General features: G+C 38.1%; 1 pseudogene; it reads right to left on the bottom strand.

Annotated features, from left to right (window-relative positions):
* LOC145767117 (insulin-like growth factor 2 mRNA-binding protein 1 pseudogene) lies at positions 1-3029 on the bottom strand (annotated as a pseudogene).
* Between the last annotated feature and the right edge of the window lie 2971 nt (positions 3030-6000).

Raw genomic sequence — 6000 nt, 5'->3', positions numbered from 1 at the left:
TCTACACAAAACACATTTTAACAATTAGTTTTAATGACTGGTTTTATTATATATCTACAGAAATGAGCCAAAATTCAATGTAACTTTAGAAAACTCTACCAAAGCAAACTTACTCAAGACTCTGCTAATAACACAACAAAAACTTTACTTGTTTTTGTACAAGAAAGCATTTAATGAAACTGTTTTAACACACAAAGTTACATAACACAATGTGAAATTCACTGAATACAAGTCCAGAGAGTAAGTTTTAGCATTTTTACATTAACATAAGGCCAATGCAATTATGCTATGCATTACTACCGGAAATATTGCGCAAATCCTTTGCAAGAAATCATTCACTGGATATTTTCTCAGTTCAGCAAAGTTGTAAAACGCTGTTTTGATATCTCTATTATAGGGCCGATGGTATTGAACAATGAACACATATGGTTGTCTAAGTAAATTGCTTTGAAGCATTACTATGTCAATCAGCACACACTAGAACTTCTGCACAAGAAATCATCAAAACAAAGTGGGTTGAGAGTTGAATTGATGTAAATCTGGTCTATTAACAAATTGATAATTTACTCACAAAAAACCAAATACAAGTAACTTTTACAAATCACGAGTTGGCAGCATTAAAACTATTAGCTTCAATAATAAAAAGTAAAAATGCGAAAACAAAAGCTACACACTGCACTTGAAACCTCTCATCACACAATCTTAAAAATAATAAAAAAATGGACAGGAAACAAAAAAGTTATTTATATTTAGGATCTTTTAAAACACCACAATTTTGAATGTTTTGACGAAAAACACACTAGAACTTATTCAAACCCACGTGACATAGTAGCAGCTTTCAAACAGTGTGACACACATCAGTAGACCAAACAAACCATAGGTGTTAGATACGAGAATCATACAATTAGAATGCAAAGTTATGGCACATATCAAGCATTTATTCACTTTCTTTTATGAAACCAATTCCGTCAGTGATTATATAATTAAGAGTGATTAAACATAAAACACCATTTAACTCAACATAATCAGATGCTATTATTACATTCACGTTACTACTTATGTTTTATACAATTGTCCTTGTCACAAATGGAGTGGAAAGTGTTCAAGTGAGTGTAATTTTCATGACAATTAAACACAAAAATAATCCATTTAGTTGCCAAGTGGAGCTACGTTTTGACGATCGCGAACCTTGACAGATCTTTCAGCTTCTTTGGCTTTGACAAGAAGCTCTCTAATCTTGCGCTGGGCAGACTGGATAGCAAAAAAGTGACCAACAATCTTTACTGGGACTTCTTCCATGCCTTCAGTCTCAGTTTGACGTGGAATAACAACCTCTGAGCTTGTAAGACGTTGAAGTTCACGCACGTTGTTGCCACCTTTTCCGATAATGCGACCCACGATGGAAGCAGGAATGTTCATCTCTGATGTGAGACGTTCATCTTCTCCATTGAAGAAACCTTCTTGTTTTAACTTATCAAAGATACAGAACTGAGATTTCCACTGGCCTTCTGGATTTCCCATAATAGTTACTCTTCTTTGCTTGTCATCATCACCATCTTCAGGAGGAATGATTTTAATCGAAGCATTTGCAATGCGTGAAATGTTACGAATATGGGTTCCTTTACTTCCAATCATTGCTCCAACAGCTTCGCATGGAATATATAGAGTGCATGTTTCGCTCTGCAAAGTTCTTTGCTCAGAATTGAAGTTTCCTTGGCCACGATAATTTGATCCATTAGCGTAACCCCCACCAGACATACCATAAATGGGATCACGCATGTGTGGACCATAACCTGCTTGAAGTCCAGGAAACATGTTCATTTGGTTAAGTCCAGGATATTGCTGTGGCTGTTGCGAAGCCTGTACTAAATCATTTTCATAGCAAGAGCGAAGTTTTTCCATTAAAAGCAACATAGCCTTTTTGCACTTTTCGTTGTCTCCAGAAATAGCAATGGTTCTTTCTGCATTATATTGGTTAATATCATGCATGCTGTTCGAGATTGCAATTTTTGTATCAACTTTATCTTGAATAGCTTTTAAATTACGACCTTCTCTTCCAATAAGACGTCCAATCAATGAGTTGTGGGCAAGAAGTTTTAGAGGAAGTTCATCATCCTTCCAGTTTCCAGAAGCCATGCGAGCGTTACGATCTTCCTCGCGGACAATTTCAAGAATTGCCGCTACAGCATTACCACAAGCTTCAGGAGTACCATTAATTGTGATAGCCTTTTCAGGTGCACCAAGATTTTCTTTACGATGAACATCTATGCGTGCTTGAGTTTTATTAGTAATGGCACGAATTGACTCACCACCTTTTCCAATTATTGCTCCAACATACTGACTCTGAACAAGCATTCGGGTTGGTAGCTCAGGCAGGTTTTTAGGACGATTGTATGCAGGATTGAATGGGCCGTTATAAGTTGCACCATTTACAAAGCGAGACCCTCTTGGAGGACGGGTGGCATCAGTAGGATCTGGAAGCAATGTAACCTTGAGTACATTTCCCTCCACCGATCTTCCATTCAAATCACGGATTGCTGCTTGGGCCTCCGCTCTACTGCTGTAAGTAACTTTTACAGTAGCTGTATCAGATTCGGTGGAAACTTGCTCACATTTAGCAACTGACCCATACTCTGCAAGAAGCTTATCAAGTTCTTCCCAATTTAGGTGAGATGGGATATTGCGCACTTGCACCTTTTTGCTTCTCGAACCTCGCGGTACAGAATGTTCTACACTCATCTCTTTCTCATTGAACATGTACCCGTTCAAATGCTCAATTGCTCTGTCAACTGCAGCAGCGTCTTTGCAGTCAGCAAATGCAAAACCTTTCTGATTTACAACTACACTGGTGAGCTCTATGTTGTAGTTGTTGAAAACTTCACAGAGAGAACTTTGTGTGACGTCTTGAGGTAAATTGCCAATGTAGATCTTGTTCATATTGTCCAAACTAACTTCAAAATCCAATCAAATATGGTAGCGTGATTACCTGTCCAATTGTCCAAACTGTTCTTAAACGTGGTTGGTTTCCGACATTATGACCTTTCACCCGAAACATTTATCGGATCATGCAAACGTGACGCAATAAATAATCTAAAACAAAAAAGGAGTCCAAAACCTCAGCTTGCGTCCTAAATAAAAGAGCATTTTTTGTGAAAATTATTACTTTTTTTTTTAAAGCAAAATTTATGTATTGTTTTCGTGAACTGACTGTGCATGCCTCTTGTAACACATTAATATATCAAAACACATTAAAATAGAGCTACAAAACACATTTTGGATGAAATGTGCTGGATTTATTGGTTGTTTTTGAAAAATCCTAAGAAGACTAGTGTTACGGCCAATCTCTGTACAAATCAAACGTCATATAAAACCGTTCAAGTCTACTGAATATTACGTCATGGAAGTTGCTAGAAAATGTGCCAAAATTGCACCATCGTTCATAGACTTGTGTCAAACTTGTTTGGACTTGTTTGGGCCTGTTTAAACAGGAAATATTACATCAGCTTTAAACACCTGTTGGAATGACTTCATAATTGTCTTTCATTTATTGCGTCACAGTTACTTTCTACGTGAATTTGAGATATTGATATCTATTCTGGTCATTCGTAAAATGATTGTTTGAAAGTTGGCCGCACATTTAACTGTTGGCTTAGTGCTTGCTAGCTGGACAAAGGTTCCGTCTTTTATCCAAGTAATCTGTTCTGTAGTGACAGTTTTCAGTGGTGTACGCGTTGCACCCCCTCGTTTTCGGTAGCCGTGGGCTAATTTTTACAGAAATGCACTTTTTGAAAAGAAGTTCAAGTGTGTGTTTCTTCGGTCATTATATGCAGACGAAAGGATCCGGGAACTTTAAGTTACAATTTTCCCACGAAGAAATTATGGTTTACCGCTGTGACCAACTAGTGAATCCTTTTTGTTGGAAATTTTAGCATTTACTACAATAAACATGGCTTCATCCATTTGTTTTTCACTTCTTTGGCTGTTACTTCTGTGTGCAATAATAATCTTAAAGGAAATAGCCAACGTTTCAGTTTTTTCTATAATAATGATTATGCAAATGCCAAATAAAGTGCAACTGCACCCCTGGTCACAGCGGTAAACCCGGGGATATAGTGAGATACTCACTATGTCCCCGGGTAAACCATAATCTCTTCGTGGGAAAATTGTAACATAAGATTCCCGGATCTGTTCGTCTGTATGTAATGATCGAAAGAGAAACACTCTTTTGAAACGTCTATTCAAAAAGTGTATTTCTGTAAAATTAGCCCGCAGCTATCGAAAATGGAGTGCAACGCGATACACCACTAAAAACTTGTCACTACAATCCAAACTACTTAGATAAAAGACGGAAATTTTGTCTAGCTGGCAGCACTAAGCGAAACAGTTAAATTAGCGCCTAACTTTCAAGCAACAATTTTACGAATGATCAGAATAATTTGCAATATCTCAAACTCACGTAAACAGTTACTGTAACGTAATAGTGAAACATTGTGAAGCAATTCTCAACAGGTGTTCAAAGGCGATGATGCAATGTTTCAACAGGTCTTACGAACGATGGTGCAATATTGGCTCATTTTTAGGAAAAATTCCATGACGTAATACGCTAAGATTCAGTAGACCATAACGGTTTTTATATGACGTTTAATTTGAAAATTGTCCGTAACATAGCGGCCCCTAGTTATGACAGTCTATAACATGGCATAACTAAAAAAGAATGTAAGGACAATTTTGAGCCTGAATAAAAACACACGATACACAAATTGTTTAATCACTCACGTTTAAGTTAATACGCAAATATAAAGGGCATGCAAAGAATGAACAACAATAAGAATAATACACGACGATAGGCTACATGAAATTGGTACCATAGGTACACGCTAAAATGACGCTATATACAATGGTTGCGATAATAACCGACTGTTCTGGGATCAGACAAGTGTCGGCCACCGCAGACAAAACCAGGCTCAAACCCTAACACTTAGGTGTTCTTTACGGGGGCGAGGCACGAAATATCCCTCAACACGTAGTCTACTTTCACTTTCCCTTGTACTCTCATCATAGTTGCATACGGCAACTTTAGCTCTACGAACCACAGGCTTCCCTTTCCTAATTTGTGGGACCACCTCAGGCACCCTCACAAGTTGATACTTCCCACGTTTACCAATATCTTGGAGAGAACCCACCACTACAAGTTGACGGTAGCCACTTTAACAAGTCGAAATTCTGCCACTGAAATTGATTAGAATGCAACCGCCAACCAATCATAAGATATGGTTTAAGTGACGTAAAAAATGGCGAAAAGAAGATCATAGAAAGCAAATTAAGTGATGGATTTTTTGTCAGCTGGTTGGCTTAGGGGTTAGGGTTAGGGATAGAAAGTAGTCATTTCATTGACGCGTGTTCGATTCTCACCACTGCTATTGCTCTTTTTCTTCTGTAATTACCAAATAAAGTTTAAATCAAGCATTAACTCTCTGGATGAGTGCTAGAAGGGTCACAATTGGACGGTAGCCTCTTATAACACGTTCTGATTGGTTGGGCGGTTGCATTGTAGTCAAATTCAGTGGCAGAATTTCGACTTGTTAAAGTGGCTACCCAAGTTGACCAGGCTCCAAATTTTCGGCCATTTTTAACCATTTTTTCCGGCCCTGAAGCCCTGGCAAGCAAAAATTTATCCATTTGCTCCAAAACTGCTGAGAAAGTGACAAATTGAACCGATAATCCTTCTTAATTGGTCACGATCATGTAATTTCCTAAATGGGGTCAAAAGTGAGGCAGGGGTGATGACAGTAAAATCCCTAGGGTCGTCACTCAAAGGTACCAAAGGGCGTTCGTTCACGATCCGAACGGCACTGCCTGTGTACGTAAGCAGTTTAATAAAATTGGGCTTACGTATTGAAGAGTCCAAAATGTGAAAAAAGTACTTAGTCATATCGGCCACGAAACCAAATCTACCAAGCCGAAATCTAGCGAAGACATCTACCAGAGGGTTTAACAAGT

The sequence above is a fragment of the Aplidium turbinatum genome, chromosome 3, assembly GCF_918807975.1.
Source record: "Aplidium turbinatum chromosome 3, kaAplTurb1.1, whole genome shotgun sequence".
Taxonomy (NCBI): domain Eukaryota; kingdom Metazoa; phylum Chordata; class Ascidiacea; order Aplousobranchia; family Polyclinidae; genus Aplidium; species Aplidium turbinatum.
Note: the sequence above shows the minus strand (reverse complement) of the source record. Positions and strands in the feature narration are given on the sequence as shown.